This window comes from Chironomus tepperi, unplaced genomic scaffold, assembly GCF_022539635.2.
Source record: "Chironomus tepperi strain 1889 unplaced genomic scaffold, CSIRO-AGI_Ctep_v1 contig_449, whole genome shotgun sequence".
NCBI classification, from domain to species: Eukaryota; Metazoa; Arthropoda; class Insecta; order Diptera; family Chironomidae; genus Chironomus; species Chironomus tepperi.
This window is the reverse complement of record NW_027226571.1, coordinates 769,671-789,018: the sequence shown is the minus strand read 5'-3', so window position 1 is coordinate 789,018 and position 19,348 is coordinate 769,671. Positions and strand designations below refer to the sequence as shown.

Sequence of the window (19,348 nt, the reverse complement as noted above, 5' to 3'; positions counted from 1 at the left end):
AAACTTGATTAAATATTTGTCTCTTTTTTTTTTGAATCGTTTGAGCACTTTTGTCGTCTATTCCGTTATCAAATCACCACTATACTGAATATGGTTAAGAGAACAATACGTTCATGATATTTTCTTTCAATATCTCAAAATCACAAAATGACGTGCGCGTGTAAAAGTGTTGATATCAAAGGTAAAACAGTAGGAAATTGATTAAAAGTCATGTTTTAGAGCGCATCTTGTTGTAAAGGTCGTGGACGATCAAAGAATTCTAGTAAGCCAGGCGTGGAAACTATTAAAATATTGGTATTATCCTCATTTATTCCAAAATATCACAAATATACATGAAATATCGCAATTATTCCCTATTATATCCCCGGTTATCCTAAATATTTTGTTAGTTTCTAAACTTGGCTTGGAAGGAAGCTGTCGATAGAGACAGCCTTTGGTATTGGGAATTGGCAGACGGAAGTCAGCGATAGAGCCAGGCATTATGCGTTATCTGATGAGTCCATGGATTACAATTGATCTGTACGTTGGTGAAGTGATTAGAATGTTGGCCTACCGACCCTTACTCTCCAAGAGAAAGTCTAGTTGGATTCCTGCTTTTTGGCTGTTTCTAATCTCAATAACTCGGTTTGTAGATTCGCGACACACAAATTGTGGCTTGGTACATTGTATTGATATTTTATTGTCAGCTTATTGTCTTTAGCTTACAAAGGAGGTTGTGAGCCTCTTTCCATTGCGTATGATTCAAAAAAGGACAAGTAAAAATGATTTTCCTGCCGAGTCTTGAACCCATGACCGTTTGGTCGGTATCAGAATAATTAGGTACAGCAGTACGAAACCATTCCTCCACCGAGTCACCTCGACTCACAAAAATGTATAATTACAGAATCGCAATTTTGGACACACTAGTGAACCGCTAATTTTTTCGGTAACGGCATGAAAAACATGCCCCATGCACGGCACATTGTCTCCCACTTCTTAACCCAATAAAATCAGAATTTTGTGGTTCTTGGGATTTTTTAAAGCATAATTTTTGTGGGACCAAAAGCTTCCCAAAAGCTTATTATAATGTAAATATTTCAAAGGATTACATTTGACAGCACACAGTATACAGACAAAATTCAGACAATGGAACTTTCTAATGTCAAGAAAATGCAAATTAAACGTAAACTCTTTGTATTATCCGTGTCTGTAAAATGATAGCATCGAAAAATCTCTTTAGCATATATTTAGGTTATAAAAGCTTTAAGAATAAATTTTAAATATGTAGCTATTTATGTGACGTCTTAGTATATCAAGTGTCTAAAATTTCTTACTTCTTATCATTTTTTTGTTGCTTTATTTTTATTTATTTTCTTTGCTTTTGATAAGAAAGTACATACCTTTTACTACATGAGTATTGTATATGTTTCAAATTTACTTTATCGTAACTTTTTTTTTTGGTAACAAAAATATTTTCAGGCGCAATTTGTAAACATCGAATTCATCAATGTATTTGGGAAAGTAAAAAAATTGCTGATAAATATTTCAAAGGAACTCAATAAGTTAAGGGCAGAGTTGGAAAACAGGCAATTGTCCTAGACAAAAACCGTACAATTTATTGACAATTTGTATGGTTTTGTAGACAAAACCGTACAATTTCTTAGTAATCTGTATGGTTTTTCTTACAAAACCTTACAAATGACCAAGAAATTGTACGGTTGTAAGGTCTTGTAATAATTTGTAAGGTTTTGCAATAATTTGTGAGGTTTTGTAATAATTTTTAAGTTTTTTTTTTAAAGTTTGTAAGGTTTTGTAAGAAAAACCATACAAATTATCAAGAATTTATACGGTTTTTGCCTGTGACAGATGCCTGCTGTGCAACTCTGGTTCAGAGCTTAAATCCTGAGGTAAAAAACTTAATTTGAGATGTCTTTTGAAAAAAATTCTCGCAAAAATTTAATTTCCTGTTCAAAATTTTATTCGCATGCCTTTTCACCTTATCATCATTATGCGAAAAGACAACACATTCTCATCTTTCCTGTTTTGAATTTTAGATGAGTGAAGAATTTTTTTCCTCATTTTTTTGGTGAAAAATATGTGGAAATTTTTCGAAAAATTTAATTAAGCTGTTTCGTGTTTCTAAAATACAAAACATATTCTAAGAATTGAGAAGAAGCATTTGTCATGTTTTGTCTGGAAACTAAGAATATTGAGGATTACAAATGGTATATACTAGAAATCAATCATTAGAGGGTGTGAACTGAACTCTATTGCAGGGGTTAATCGACTTAAACTTTAGCTTTTTGAATCGATCCATTAATATTCTCTTATCAGAAGCTTTATGGCATTTCAAAGAACCTTTGCCGTAGTCGAATATCTTCCCCACAGCTCAATGGTAGGAACATATAACTGGAAATTGAAGAATGTGGATTTGAGTCCCATTCAGGATCTGCTGTTCTGAATTATAATTTATCAGTTAGATTAGTGATGAAAAATCTTTTATTTCTCTAGGCACACCTTGGTCCGAAACCTCACACGGCATATAGTTAATGACATTTTCAACATTTTTGACGGCACACTGGTTGCCCACCTCTGCCGTAAACGATTTTTCACTTGCTTCCTTGAATCTTACACGCACCTCTACTACTCGTTAGAAACTTTCAATTTAAACGAGTAGTTGGCAACCTGTGTACCGCGGCACAATAGTGTGAATCGAACACGGCGATTTAGGTCAAAGCTTACCAATGTTTACCGCGAAAAATAACAAATTGCCCACCACTGAATTGAATTGTTACAAAATTGTACACCTTCCCTCCTCCCTCCTAATACACGAACGTAATAAATAATTATGATAATAATTCTTCTGGCGCTAAATCTTATCAAGTTCAACCTTTGAATTTTGATCTTCGCAACAAAAATCTCCAAGGAAAAATAAATTTTCATTGTTTGAGGCTCATAATATTCTTTTGGTTCAAAGCTCAATCTTAAAATTAGCCTAGATATCGTTCACATGTTAAGTAACGCGAATTTCACCTTTTGGATCCTACTCCAAAATAGAATTTTCATGCAAAAATTAAGCAAAGCGTATCAAATCCTCGTGTCGCTACCTTCTCCTACCCCTCCGTAACAAAATCTCAACCCCATCCCTAAGATCCTTCCATAATAAGCGAACAACCCCAAATACTTGACAATTTGAAATCATTGAATCAGTTGGGAGCCGTTCAACCTGCCGTTCACTTATAATGCACCGCGAAAAATTGACTTTCCGAACAGCTACTCCCCTCCCCTTCCCGCAGCGGCCCTTGATCATTTTTAGAAAATTTATTTTATTAGCTTAATAATTTTTCATGAGCTTTAAATTCCCCAATGATTCTTGACATTAAGAATTGTATTAATAAACTCATGATAAAAATGCTAAACATTTGCTTTGCATCTACTCAGTAAACAACTCAGCTATTGCAAGTCTGTCTCATTTGAATATTTAAAAAATGTTTTAAATTTTATAAAATTTTATCTTCAAGTGATGAAATCAATAATTTAAATATTTACATCACTAATTCTAATATTGAATTCAATGTCTTTTTTTAGAGCATTTTTCTAATAGGAAAAGAAGCTATTGTGTGCACTTTGTACGTTCGTCCATCCGCCTGTCCGTCTATCCGTCCGTATGTCCGTCCGCCTGTCCGTCTTTCCGTCCGTCTGTCTGTTCGTCCGTCTGTCTGTTCGTCCGTCTGTCTGTTCGTCCGTCTGTCTGTTCGTCCGTCTGTCTGTTCGTCCGTCTGTCTGTTCGTCCGTCTGTCTGTTCGTCCGTCTGTCTGTTCGTCCGTCTGTCTGTTCGTCCGTCTGTCTGTTCGTCCGTCTGTCTGTTCGTCCGTCTGTCTGTTCGTCCGTCTGTCTGTTCGTCCGTCTGTCTGTTCGTCCGTCTGTCTGTTCGTCCGTCTGTCTGTTCGTCCGTCTGTCTGTTCGTCCGTCTGTCAGTTCGTCCGTCTGTCTGTCCGTCCGTCTGTTTGTCCGTCTGACCGTCCGTCTGACCGTCCGTCTGTCTGGAGACCTAACTTCTCCTCAGGTTTAAGCTTATTCTAATGTTTTGATTCTATACACGGAAAATGCACTTCCGTCGGTCACGAGTGACCTCGTCGATACTAGTTTATATATTTACTCAATTATTCAATTCACATTTTTATCAAAATCTCACAATTTTTACATACTTTTCATATCCTTTATCTCTACCACTAGTCTAAAATAAATATTTTCAATGATATTTATCTTACATCCGATCTAGACTACTTTACAATATCAACTGCTGATGTTAAAAGCTTTTATTTTTTCACAGACAATTCATGAGTACTTTGCTTGAAATATTCAATCGCAAACAAAGATTGCGCATGACAGCTGTTATCATCTCACCATAAGCCTTTTGTATTCGATTGATTTAAACGTGATGATTAAAGTGCTTCTTTTAAAGGTTTTGAACTTTTTGTCATGGATTTAATCAAATTTAAATCATCAATCTAATAAATTTATTTTTAAGCTTCAAAGTGGACTTTTGAGATTTTGATTTGGTTAAAAATTCATGAAAAAATAAATGGAATTAAGAATTTGTTTGGTCAGAATTCAGTTTTTACGGAAGTTGGCGAGGTGAATATGATATAAAAAATATGGCTGCAATGGAAAATTTTGTAAATTATTGAGAAATTGATTCAATTTTGGTACTCGATAGTGCCGAGGAATTCGGTTTAAACGCAGCTGAACCAGTACCGTGCCAGAGCTTCGAGGATGACCAAAGAAATTCTGGATTGGATGGGATAAGTAGAAAAGGACACTAAAGTCTTTAACATTCCGAATTGGCAGAAAATTTAGAAGGTTAGAACCGGCATTAGAAGCACTCTCTTCGCGGCAATGGACCAACGTGCGCCCAAGGCAAAGGAAGTATGAAATTGTCAAAGCCATGTTGACTTGGTACCAGATTAAGGATCGTTTAACCAACTTTATGAAAGGAAACAGTTGACAACGTCAGTATTGTATTTACTTGCTTACTTACTGTAACCATGCTTTTATGTGGAACTTAGCTTACTTCAAAATCCTTTCCATCTGACCCTGTCACTAGAGTTGCTGTCTCTATCACCTAAATTGTACAAATTATCGGTCTGCACGTTGAGCTGACATTCTTTCATACCTGTTCTGCGCTAAGTAGTTTGTAGTAATACATTTGGTATCGGAAATTCGCATACGGTAGCCAGCGATAGAGCCCATTTCATGCGACATCTGAGGAATGCCATGAATCACGTTTGATCTGTTCGATCACCAAAGTAAATAACTAATCGCCATGTGCTTTTCGGGCTTCTTAAAAAAATTCAAAAACTCTTGCACTTTTCACTTGGTTTCAACATTTTGATGCTTAAATTTTGTATCTATTTATACTTTTTTCTCGCTAACATCAAGATATAATACATTTAATGTACGTATCCTAGTAATTTTTTTTCGAAATTTACCTACGATTTTTTCTGTTTATAAAATAATTTGAGAACTTTTTTGAAGAAGAGAAACCGAAGCAAAAAATCTGGGAAATTGTGATTGACAGGGATACAATATTCACAGGCAGCGTATGAGCAAGATGATGACCAATAGAACTCACCACATGAAAGTCAAAACCAGACAAAGCCGATTTTTTCGGATTAAATCATTTCTTTTTTGTATTTCTTGACTGTGATATTAGGTATTAAAACTGACAAATCATCAAATGCTAGAATTGTGTGGCATATTTGATGAACTTTTTGGGATGATTGTCTCGGATTTATGCTTTCAACAATCGTCTAAAGCATAATAAATATTGCTGTTCAATGGTACATCTTGTTGGTAAGTCACGACTGAAATAGCACACGGTATATGGTTCATAGTTCAAAAATTTATGGCAGTGCACAGGTTGCCCATAACTGGTCTAAGCAGAGGTGAGTTTATTGCAGTAGCACACCTTAAAGGTTAGGCTTAATTCGCACATGGCATGTATTTCATGACTTTTCCAAATTTTTCAGTGGCATACTAATTTGTCGCGACAAACATTTTGCTCACCACTGGCCTAAAGCAAAGTTTTCAACTGACTATAGCTTCTTGCTTAGCCAAAATGATAGTTATCTGAGTATTCGATGCAGAAAACAGTTCCAAAAACTAAAATGGCTTTTAAATGACTTAAAGCTTGACAAAAAAAAATGCTAAAATGACTTAAAATTCAGCTTTTCTGTTCTAATTGAATCCATTTGTTATTGTAATTTTCCTTGATCCGATTAAATCTTTTTTATTTAATTTTATTTTCTTTAACTTAAGCTCTGCACGCCGAGTTATTTATATTCATATTTAGATGAGGAACAAGCCTCAAATATCAGGTGTATTTTTAACAATATTATAAGCTCATTATTAACATTTATTCATAATTTTCTTTGTCAAGAACAACTTTTTTCATGATAAAATCGAAGCGTAAATCATATTCAGGTTGTAAAGTTGTTTAGTGGAAGATATGGTTGTGTCTGCCAATAAATTGTATACTTACTTACTTACTTCGCTGGTCGTACAGATCAGTTGTGATCCATGACCTCCCACAGGAGTCGCCTGAAGCTGGCTCTATCGCTGGCGACCACTTGCCAGTTACTGATACCAAGTGCATTGCTATCTCTATCGACAGCTTCCTTCCAAGAGTTCTTTGGGCGTCCACGGGCTCTTTTACCGTCCAGAAAGTCAGCTTTGAAGACCTTAATTAATGGGCTTTCCTCAGGTCGCCTAATAACATGCCCAGCCCAACGCAACCTGTTCACTTTTATTCGCTTTACAATATCAGCATCCCTAAAGAGCTGATAAAGTTCTGCATTACTCCTGCACTTGAACAGGTCACCTTCTTTCTTAGGGCCAAAGATGGTTCTAAGAATTTTTCTCTCGAAGACACCCACAGCATTTTCATCCGCAACAGTCATGTTCCATGATTCCGAGCCATACAGAGCAATTGGGCGGATTAACGTCTTGTACATGGTTACCTTTGCGAGTCTCGAGATTCTCTTGGACGTTAGTAGGTGTCTGACTGCAAAATAAGCACGCTGGGCTGCCAAAATCCTTCGCTTAATTTCCATAGTCGTGTCGAAGTTGTTGGTGATAATAGCTCCCAGGTAGACAAACTCATTGACTACCTCGAAACTCTTATCTCCAATGACAAGATGTGAGCCGACTAGCTTCCTTGTTCTTTCCGAAGCAGACACCATCAAGAACTTTGTCTTATCGACGTTAACGTGGAGGCCGATTTTGTTGGCTTCTTTTTCCATTTTGGAAAAGGCGTCGGTAACAGACCTGATATTCCTTCCAACAATGTCCACATCGTCCGCGAACCCAAGTAGCTGCGTTGACTTTGTAAATATCGTTCCCTTTAGTTCCAGGCCAGCTCTTCGAAAGACACCTTCAAGAGCGATATTAAACAGCTTAGTGGACAACTCATCACCTTGTCTCAGTCCGGTCCTACACTCAAACAAGCTTGAAATTGAGCCTTGGACCTTCACGCCACACGATACTTTTGCAAGTGTCGCTTTAAGCAACCTTATCAACTTATGCGGAAAGTTGAACTCTGCCATGATGTGCCACAGTCCCTCTCGGTCAATTGAATCGTAGGCCGCTCGGAAATCAATGAAGAGATGATGCGTTTCCACCTTCATCTCGTAGCTCTTCTGAACAATCTGTCTGATGCCAAATAGTTGGTCCGAGGTCGATCTCTGTCGTCGGAAGCCAGCCTGATACTCGCTTAAGAACGCTTCCGCAAGGGGCTCAAGTCGCATTGCTAGCACTTTCGAGAGCACCTTGTACGCTGATGGGAGGAGGCAGATCCCTCTGTAGTTGGAACACGTCATCTTACATCCCTTCTTATGTATCGGGAATATCACACCGGTCATCCATTCATCCGGCATCCTCTCCTCTGTCCAAACTTTAACAATCAGGTGATGAAGTGTATCAATAAGCTCATCACATCCGGTTTTGAACAGCTCTGCTGGCAGGTTGTCAATACCGGGTGCCTTATTATTTTTGAGGCCACTGATTGCCGCTGCTACCTCATCCAGTGACGGAGGCTCGAACTCCTTCCCATCATCAATATCATACGGGTGCCTTGACTGTACAGCAGTGTCCTCCACTCCATCATTGAGAAGCTCATTGAAATGCTCCTTCCATCGTTCCAGGACTCCATCCTTGTCACATACTAAACTGCCATCCTTCCTTCTACATACCGAAACTCTTGCGTGAAATGCCTTTTTCGCTTCGTTTATGGCTTTATAGAATTTCCTGGACTCATTTGAGCTATGCGCTTCTTGTACATCGCTTATGATTTTTAAATCATACGCTCTTTTCTTCCTTTGAAGCAGTCTTTTCTTCTCTTTCTGAAGCTTCCTTATTTCTTCTGACTTGGCTCTCGTCACTCTCCCTTTTCTGGCATCGATAACTCGCTGAACAGCTTGCTCACATTCATCATCAAACCAGGTGTTCCTTTTGATTTGCTGTATACCAAGACAATTTTCTGCGCTTGATTTAATTGCTTCACGGCAATGCTCCCAATCAATCTCGCCCTGATTTTGCGTGGTCAATCGTTCCTTTAGAATCTTGTTGAACGCCACCTTGCAATCCTTATTGCTGAGCTTTGCAACATCAAATCGCTTACATCTTACGCCTCTTTCCTTACAGATGTTACTGATGCGAGCTCTAATTCTAGCTCCAAGCAATAGGTGGTCCGAGAAATGATGATCGATGTCTGATTCCAGGCACCTATAACTGCGTACGTCCATTACATCCGATGCATGCCTCCTATCAACTAATAGGTGGTCAATCTGCGAGCTACTTTTGCCTCCAGGAGACAGCCACGTCGCTTTATGAATGTTCTTGTGCTCAAAGAATGTCGAACTCACAACCATGTTTAACGATGCTGCAAAGTTTATTAGCCTCACTCCATTCTCGTTCGATACATTGTGTAGACTAAAACCTCCAATCGTTGGATTGAAGATTTTCTCCTTTCCAATCTGAGCATTTAAGTCGCCGATGACGATTTTGATGTCATTTCGCGAGCAGCTGTCATATGCTTTGTACAATTGACGATAAAATGCGTCCTTCTCATCATCAGGTCTTTCATTGTGTGGTGCGTGCACATTGATGATGCTGTAGTTGAAGAACTTGCCCCTGACTCTAAGTATGCATATTCTCTCGTTGACAGCCTTCCAGTCCATAACTTGCTTGGCCCATTTCGTGTCCACAATGAAGCCAGTACCAAAGCTGCATTTCGTTCCTCCACTAGAGAAAATTGTGAATCGTTGGCACTCGAAAACTTGTTGGCCGACCCATTTGGTCTCTTGTATGGCTGTTATATTGCACTTGTAATGTCGCAGTTCTAGAACTAAAGCTGATAACGCTCCCGGTCCTGAGAGCGTTCTCACGTTCCAGCTGCTAAGTTTAAAATCGTTGGTCCGTTGTCGTTTAGCCTTGGTCGTCGTTGGTTGATCCAGCCCGGTTCTTCCTTTAGGTTTCTTAGCATGTTGTTAAGGGTGGCGGCTTGCTAGGCCAACGCACCCTGTATTACCCAGAGCCTCGTTTGATTCCGCCCCACTATGTGGCTTGGATTAACGGTCTTCACCGCGAGAAGGTGAGGTTGGTGCATGGTGGAGTTAAGCTAAGTGCGGCTAAAGCAGCATATATTACGCGTTCTCCACCTTTTGAAGACCAATTGTATGATTTATTGTATGACGGGGAAGCTTTAATGTTTAAAAATTATAAATTTTTGTTTTGAATTCAATTGAATTGTAAACTTTGGGAATGTTTAGACTGAAAGCATTAATATTGTTGAGTTTTTGTGGAAAAATCTAGTTTGTGGCTTAAATTGAAAATTGTGGCACTGTTTTCCACGATTTTCTTTCAATCTTCATAATGCTGAACAAATGCATTGTGCATAAATTGTACAGATTTAACTTGTATTGTACTCGTTGAACAATCAGAATATATTCTAATGAAAATCGTGGGGATTTAAGTATTTTCAGTATATTCATAGCTAGGAGATGAATTTTTAATCAATAAATTCCTATAATAACTTTTACTCGACGTTTGGTGCTTTGATATTTTGATTTGAATTACATATTAATAGGATTCTACGAAAATTTCGTCAATTTCGTCAATTAATTATATATATCCGAGTAGCACAAGCCGGTTAATCTATCCAAAAGTTGACATCATGCCAGAGTGACGTTGGTCAGGGATAAAACCTCTTCAAAGAGACCGGTGTCATTCTGGTCGGTGTAACTTTGTCTTGGTGAAACCAGTCTACTTCCAGATTTTGGCTCTCCGTAGAGGACGATGCCACTCTGGCGTAGTGTCGGATTAGGCTCTCCAAAGAGGCAGAGGTCGGATATGGCTATCAAACGGGTCCGATGTCGTTCTGACTTGGCTAAACTGGCCAGATGCAGGATCCGATATCACTCTGACCAGCATTTCTCTTGTCTGATTTCGGGTTCCGGCTTTCCGAAGGATCCGATATCACTCTGGCCAGCCCTTCTTTAACCTGGTTTCAGGTTCCGGCTCTCCAGTGTCATTGGTTTCACTCTGGCTGGCGTCTGGCATGTTGCCGGATATAAAAATCCAGCTCCAAGTCAGAGGTACGCCGGCATGATGTCGAAACAGCTAAAACAGCGAAAAAGCATACGTATTCAACTAGATTTTCCCTAGGATTGAACCCGGGTCGTTAGAACGGTAGTCCGACGCCCTAATCACTTGACCATTGCCGCTATTTTGCAGCTAAGCAGTAGCCAGCGATAGGATTCATTTCAAGCGACATCTGAAGGAGGCCATGAATTACAATTCATCTGTACAGCTAGCAAAGTAAGTAACTAAGAAACCGGCTTGTGCTTTTCGGGATATTCAACATTACAGAACATTACATTATAATTAATTTACATATTTGCGTTAAAATAGCTCCTTTTTTTTAAATAAATACGCAAAAATATTTCATTTGCTTATCCATTGTTTCTCTAATAATGTTGGAATTTTATGACAAATATCGTACCTCGTACCTCTGTTGACGTCAAGAGAATTTTCTTTCTTTTTAAGTTGTGGGATGTATTTAAGTTTTGGATGTAAACTCTTGCCTCATATTAAATTCATAACAGCACGCCATTAAAATTATGACTCTTTATGTAGGCATACTTTATACAGAATAAAAAAAAATCACACTTCACATCACTTAATAATATTCTCATGTTTAAATTCAAATACATTTCGATTGTGTCCCTTTCATACCTTAATAATAGGAACATATGAACACATGAAATGATTTGTTATAAATCTATGAACTATGAAATTGAAGGTCAATGGGAAATTGTTTGATATTGAAAGCTTGTATAGAGCTTGACGACGACTTGAATTGCAAGGAAGGTAGGGATGATAAGGAGACTTGAATCTTGGATCGAAGAGAAGCGGGGACGGAAGGATGGGGATTGATTGAGGCAGGAGCGTAGATAAGTGGGGTAGGGGGACAGGAGGCCATTGGGGACACATTTCTGGCTACGCCCTTATATCGAGGGGCCAAAAGCTCCTTTTTTGGACAGAAATCTTCAATTTACCAGAGGGGCCGTTCACTTATTACGTTACGCCAAAAAACGAATTTCTAGACCCCCTCTCCTCCCTCTTTACAAAATGACCATGCAAAAAAAAAATTTTGGTTTAGGCTGTTACAAAATCGTAGACACCACCTCCGCCCTAAAAAGCGAACGTAATAAGTGAACGGCCCCAGAGTTTATCGTCCCTGCTTGTATGGAACAGTCGACTTGACTCCATACAAAGTTTGAGTCGACTCGACTCCATACAACGTCTAATTAGACTTCTACATCTGCCTCTGCATAACAACAACATAAATCCTCAAACCTTAAATTCTTAAATTTGCTACAATTTTGATGATTCAGGAACAAACTAGAATCTTATTTTACGTAAATGTAGATGTATATGTCAGTTAAAATGCTTAGGTTTTGCGGTTATAATAGCTTCCAATTTGAGGTTACATTCCAAATAGAATTATGATCTCACAACTTTGTAGATGCATTTACTTTAATCCAATTTGTTCGTCAACTGTCTAAAAATATTTAAATTCGATATTTTTATGCAAAAATTCAATTTTTTTAATTTATTTTTTCAGCCACAAAAATCATATTTTCATGTCAAATAAATTGCAGATATCAAATCATGCTTGAAGGGGTGTAAATAGAAATTTTTTCGAAGAATTCAAATATAAACAGTTTTGGTCGAATAAATATACAGATGTATGCATTTGAGGTTTTTTTTGTTTGGGCAAAAAATAAAAATTAATATTTTTTTGGGGATTTTTAGAAAAAAATGATGTTTACAATTTTACATTGATCGGCCTGGTGACTGACTGGGTGGTTAAGGCCCCGAATCGACACAGAATATACAGTGTAGACTACTTAGGCTACTTTAATGAGAAATATTCTAACAATTCAATTTTTCTCAGATATTTGACATTGAAAAGTAGCTTGTAATTGATGATTTAGTAAATATCTAGTCACTAACTTAGTGGTGAGCAACCTGTGTAAAGCCAATCAATTTTTGGCTGATAGAAATTGATAGAAATGACATGTATCGTATGTCATATACTGTATTGGTCGAGGCTTAACACCAAGATATGCAGAGATAAAATTAAATGTTGCTCACTACTGCTGTAACCAGTTACATGACCACTAGAGACGTAGGATTTGCTGATCGATGAACAGGGACGTAGCCAGAAAACCCCTAGCAAAATGAACAATGACCCCCAAAACACCCCATTCTACCCTTTAAAATTTATATCTGTTACTAACCAAAAATGCGTTTAAGTTCCTCGCTATCTCAAGAGCTTTTAACATTTTTTAATCAAAAAAAGTATGCCTTGTGTGCATTCATGTAACGTTTATTAAAAAAAATCCTGAATAGCAATAATGAAACGATTTTAAGCTGGATTATTCGGTTCATTCAAAGAAGCATCATGTGCTGTAACAAGAGCGAGTTATTCAGGCAGAGTTGGAAGGACTTTGGAAGTCCGGACTCCCAACTCCGTACTCAATGGAGCCACTATTTTCTTTTTGAGGCACCTCTACATTGGAGTCCTGCCAACTCTGAATTCAGGTGATTTAGTTTGTCACTTTTGTGTCATTTGTCATTCGAGTTGCGTGCCCCCTCTGACGTAAAAGTTCAAATATCAACAGCAACTGTCGTTATAGTTAATGCATGATCAATTGTCAGACAATTGATATTTCATAAGAAATTAATCATCCATACATTTCTTATTGACATTGGTCTTTTCCTTAGTCAATTTTCGTCATCGCTAAAGTTTTTAAAAGCGTAAAAGCAACAGATGATTAATTCCCACAATAATAAAAAATTTCATTTCATCAAAACTTAAAAACAGGCTTTTATTAAATTTTATGAGTTTAAAAAAAGAATTTCTGGAAAATGTAAGGAAACGACCTGATGTCTTATGACAGTTGTGTGCAACCTTTTATTTTTTGTGACAGAGTTGCATACGGGGTACCTGACACAGGGATGGTTTTGTAAGATTATTTTGCGCATTGGCAAGAATTTGTAAGGTTTTTGCCTGTAACAGGTGACTATTTTGCAACTCTGTTTCGCGACTCACCTTGGTGATAATCCTAGATCAAAACCGTAGAAGGCATACGGTTCATGACATGTCTAACAATATTTGTCGTGCACAATTGTGTGCCACAGCATACTTGTTGATCATTACTGACTTATGATGTAAAGGATACGGAATACCAGTTGTGGGCATCGTATATGCCACGGCACATTTGTGTGTCACAGCACATTTGTGTGTCGTCAAAATTATATAAAAATGCCATGAACCGTATGCCGTGTGCGGTTTCTGTCGATGCTTACGGTTAAGGTGTGCCTCAAAAAACAAAAGGTTGCGCACCACTGACTTATAATGTAAAAGATACGCTTTACGGAGAATAATTAAGTTCATTTATTTAATGAATTTCCTCTGATAACATGCAATTTGAATAAAGACTATCTAAGAATGATTGAAGGAGTTTTTAAATTATTCATGATAAAGAAGACCTTTTGTGCTTCCTCAAAATGTGCTTCCAAACCATCATAATCAACATGTTCCGTTGAAATTAAATGATACGGACTGTGTGCTACATAGCGAAAGTCCATCAAAAAAAAAAATAGAACCAAAGAATTAATGAAGGAAATCTCTTAAAAAAAAAGTTTCTTTTTTTCAACGTGAGCCCGCATAAGCAAAAATGTTGTTTCATTGTTGTCATGGATAAGGAAGACTTTTATGATATACAAATTCCTTAATGTATTTTGTTTTTTTCTTTTCATTGCTGTTTCTCATCACAAAAAGCTTATCTTTTGTTTCTTATTAGTGGAATTACTTTATCCTAATTGCATGTACTGTCATTAGATTAAATAAACGTAAGTAAACAATATTTAAAATTAGGCTGGATTTAAGGCATTAAATTAGTGATGGATTTTCCAATTGCATTATTTTGGAAACCATGCTGATGAAAAATTTGTAAATTTAATTGATATTGCTTTTAAAACTCAATTTTACAATTTAAGCAACAGCAGTCGCGTAGTATCGGTCAATCGATTCTATCAACCCAAGTTCAATTCCAGGAAAGTCTAGTAGAATTTTTGAGTGCTTTTTTTGCTGTTCTAGACGCATCAATTCGGATTTTGTGATTCGCGATAAACAAATTATGGTTGGGTACATTGTATAATGCAAATTTTGTATTGATACATTCTGGAGCATGTAGTGTGCAGAGATGGGAATTTATAGTCTTTAAAAGACAACAAAAAGTTATCAAACATTTTGATGTCTATCACAACAATTTCATCAATGTGTAATAAATAGAATCTGAATTTGAGTATTAAATGGCCTCTGGTTAAGTCTCTTAAAGTTGTTAAGGCATAAAATTAATAAACAAAATTAAAGATTTTTAAATGAATTTAAGATTTTGAAACTAAAATATGGATGAGAATTTGTTTAAAAACATTATTGCTCAATATAAAATTTTTCATATAAATTTAATTAGAAAATCAAATATAAAGAAAATTTAGAAAACTTAAAAATTGAAAATTTAAAAAATAAGATAAATTTTCAAATTGAAAAAATTTAAAGTTTAAAAAAACTCAAAATAAAAAAAAAAATCAAATTGAATCTGAAATTTAAAAAGAAATGAATTTGATAAAATTGAAATCCTAAAAAAGTTTCCAAATTTTAAACTTAAGTTTAAAAAAATTAAGTTTACTTTTTTAAAAAATTGATAAATTTAAAATTAAAACTTAAATTTAAAAGAAAAATAAAAATAAGTTTAAGAAAAAATTTAAAATTTATATGCCTATAATTTTAAAAGAAATCTAAAATTCTAAAAAATTTAAACATAAATCTTTATATTTAAATTTCAAATTTTAAATTCGAATTTAAATTTCTAATTTTTAAGTTTTACATTTTTCAAGGAAAATTTTTAAAGTTAGATTTTAAAATTTAAGTTTCAAAATCCAGAGTAAAAATCTTTAAGCACCTTATTAAAAACTAAATTTTAAAATTTTATCTAAAATTACTGTTAATTAAATAATCTGAAATTTGAAATTCAAACCTCACAAATATTTTTAAAACTTTTTTGTTAACCATCACCATTTATCCATTACAATTGCGTGCAAATTGTATGTAATTTCGAAAAAAAAACACTCTAAATGTATTTACAAATTAAACAATCAGATCAATTTCATTTGAATTGACAATTATCGTATAATTTTGTGTATCAACAAATTACGATATAATCAAGTTTAGAAGCAAAAAAAGAATCGCTAATTAATCCTTTTTTTAAACATTTTGTCATGAATTTATTTATTTTTCTGCCCAAGCCGTTAAATTTTGTTTTTTAATCAATTTTTATGAATTTTGCAAGAATTTTGTTCAATTTTTAAAATTTAAAATTTCAAATATTAAACATTGAATTATTTTGAATTCAATTATGTTGCTACTCAAGGATTTTGATAAGTTTTCAGAATAGCTAAAAGCATGTTTAGACTTAAACTCACATTTTTTAAATTTCTTTAAATTTCCTTTTAATAAAACAAAAGAAAATTATCAGAATTTGAAAAGAAAAACAAAAAATCTCAACCTTGACCAAAAATCGTAATCGATGTCTGCAAATATCAAGAACAGACACGTCAAAAGCATTCCATTTTATACTTGAAAAGTTAGAAATTTACTGAACTTTTGTTCTTATGTCTTGATTTTTTAAAATCAAGAATTAAAGAATCTTTTCAGTCTGCGACAAATTTGCTTGGAAGGTTTCAATTCAAATTAAGTCATCCGAAAAGCCATTAAGCAAAAAATTTCCGGATGAATACAGTTTGGTTGCTTGCTAATGGCCACTAATCTTTGTATTAAAATTCCAAAACTTGACAAACTTTCGATCCTCATTGACTTTTTTCAATAATTCAGTCCTTTTTTAAGTTTTAACATTGTCTAGATTCAACCCGAGCGGATTATGTCTTGTTCTTTTACCGAATTAAGTTCATTTTCCCAAAAACAAAACGTCGAGCTGCTTATCTCAAAGAACAAAAAGTTTTTTTTCTTGTTTGCAAAACTCAAACTCACCTTAAAAACTTTTATGACATTCTTATTTCTCCTACATGCTAAACTTTTTGTTACACAATATTGTCAAGTTTAAAAAATATTCTAAAATTTGATAGACTTCATCTCAACACATCACATTATTTTCACACTGTTGCTGACACATTCACGTCATATATGCCTCAATTATTCAATCTTAAATCAGTGAGATGAACATGACATGATATTCACAAAGACTAATTTTCACAGTTTATAATTTGTTAGCAAAAAAAGCACCAATTTATCAAACGCCAAAAATTCTTTTGCCTTTATTAAATAAACAAGAAATTTTTATTTTCATAGTCGATAAAATTCCATTTTTCATCACATTAAATATCCAGAATAAAATGATTAAGCAAGTTTTAAATATTTACACTATTTTCTCATCACGAAACTCCACAAATGTGTGTATCAATTTTGGAAATTCAATTTTCGCTCTGTCACGTCGTGTGTGAAATTCTTATTTTTTTCAATTGTCTTCAAAATTTTATGTTCCTTAATATTTCAGTCACATCCAATCACGTTGAACTCAAATCGCTTACTGTTGATGGTAAAAGCATTTTTTTTACTAATTGACTCTCAAAACTGATCTTTCATCCATGAGCAAAATGAGCTTTTTTTGATGATTTCAATCTCTTTTCTAAATTGCGCATGATTATTGAGAATTTTACTCATTATTTTTTCATCGGGAAAAAGCTTTTCATTTTCATTCATAAATGTAATCAACTTCCTGCTATTAATATGAGATTGCCTAGCATTTGAAGATGTTATTTCTTATGAAAATTGTTATGTGCTACAATTTCTTAATAATTATTATGCTGCATTATATTGTAGGAATCAGTAATCAATAGTAGAATTCGAATTGGACTCTTATTCAAGTTTCTGTGAATCAACAAGTGCTATTTTTGTATCGAGATTGAACATTTTTTGTGTGTATTTTGACAATGACTCTTTAAGATGGTACTTGAAAAGGAATTTATCCGTGTGGAACATCGCAGTGTCATGTTGTGAGTAGTGTGATGTGGCAGTCATATTACAGTTGTGTTATGAACGTGGAGATGCACTTTTAAAAGATGGCTGATATGTGGCAGTCTTGTGGCAACTAAATGACACTACCACATGGCAGCCACACGACACTATCACAGTGCAACTACATGACACCACAACATGTTACTATCACATTGCAATCACATGACACTACTAAATGGCAACCACATGACACTACGACATCACACTACACCATGAGAACCAAATGACAATTCCACATGTCAATCACCAACAACTACAACACGACAATACCATAGTGCAACTAGATGACACTGCCACAGTGTAACCACATGATAGTCCTATATGGCAACCACATAAAACTACCACATGGCAGCTCCTTGAAACTACTACATGACAATCAGATGGCAACCACATAACACTACTACATAACACTGCCACAGTAAAACCACAAGACAACCACATGACTCTACCACATGACACTACTACATTGCAACCACATAACGCTACCAAATGACAACAACATGACAACAACATGACACCACCACATGACTGCCTCATACCACTAATGTGTCGCCTGGGTTAGAATGTTTGTTTTGAATTTTTAACATGCACTTTGAATGCGTGTCTCTATTAAAACTAGGTTATGGTTAGTCATTTGTATGGCTAAATCAGAAGAAATATGCCTGAATCTAACAAGGCATTTCCTAGAACTAAATCTGAGTTTATAATATGGGACACCATAAACATGGTATGCATACTAAGAACTGCTCTATTTCTGTTGCTCTACTGCTTTTGAGCTTTGCTGACCTATATGACTGAATAAACTTTGATGTTCGACTTTTGGAAGGATTTAGATGAAAAGGACGGAAGTATAAAAAATTCGAGTTTTAGAACAGATGATGAAGATACTTAAAACAACGTCAAGCCATGCCTTCAACTGAAGTCATTCAAACCTTCTTTGTGCTATTCTTAACTAAAGTAACATCATCATGAGACATTTTGCACGCAACATTAAATATTTATCAGCGACAAGCAAATGAATAAGTAGTAATAAGTAGACATATTTACGTGTCTGGGGTTTTTTCATGTATACGTGAATGATTAGATTTGCTTAAGATAAATTGTATACTCTCATAAAGAGCAATTAGTAAAAAGTTATGCATAAATGTGCTCAATTAGCTCCATTAAAAATTGGACACAGGGGTGTAGTTTGATGATTTGTGAGTGGAGGGGGTTGGTATGCAACTCAAGAATTTAACGAAGGGTAGGGGTGGGGAGGGAAGGGTAACATTGTCCCAAAAGATGGAAGGGAGTTGGGGGTTACCCTAGCAAATTAAAGAATTTTTTTCAAAAAATTGGGGTGGGGTTGTTGGGGTTAGGGTCAACCTCCTCCTTCAATTTACTAGATTGGGGGGATACAATGGAGGAGGAGGGGCTGGATATTCTCAAAACTCAACCTTAACAAAAATAGAGCATTTAACCCAACAGTGAGCGCACTGTGCAGTATTATTAAAAACTGTGCTTCCTGCTGACTGTGAAGTTCACTTTAATATGCTTTAAACTCTATAATAGCATCAATAGTTATGCGACACCCTGAGTGCCACAAGAAGCAACACATTTAAATTGCATATTTTCAAACCGATATGCCAACTCTTTGTGTGGTTA

General features: G+C 35.5%; 1 protein-coding gene across 1 annotated transcript in view; it reads right to left on the bottom strand.

The window, feature by feature from the left end:
• Positions 1–16,678, bottom strand: part of LOC139098605 (uncharacterized) — a 34,344-nt gene extending 17,666 nt beyond the window's left edge. Inside the window, exon 1 of the mRNA XM_070650839.1 lies at positions 16,661–16,678. The gene's annotated coding sequence lies outside the window, so the exon portion shown is untranslated. The remainder of the gene's footprint in view (positions 1–16,660) is intronic.
• Between the last annotated feature and the right edge of the window lie 2,670 nt (positions 16,679–19,348).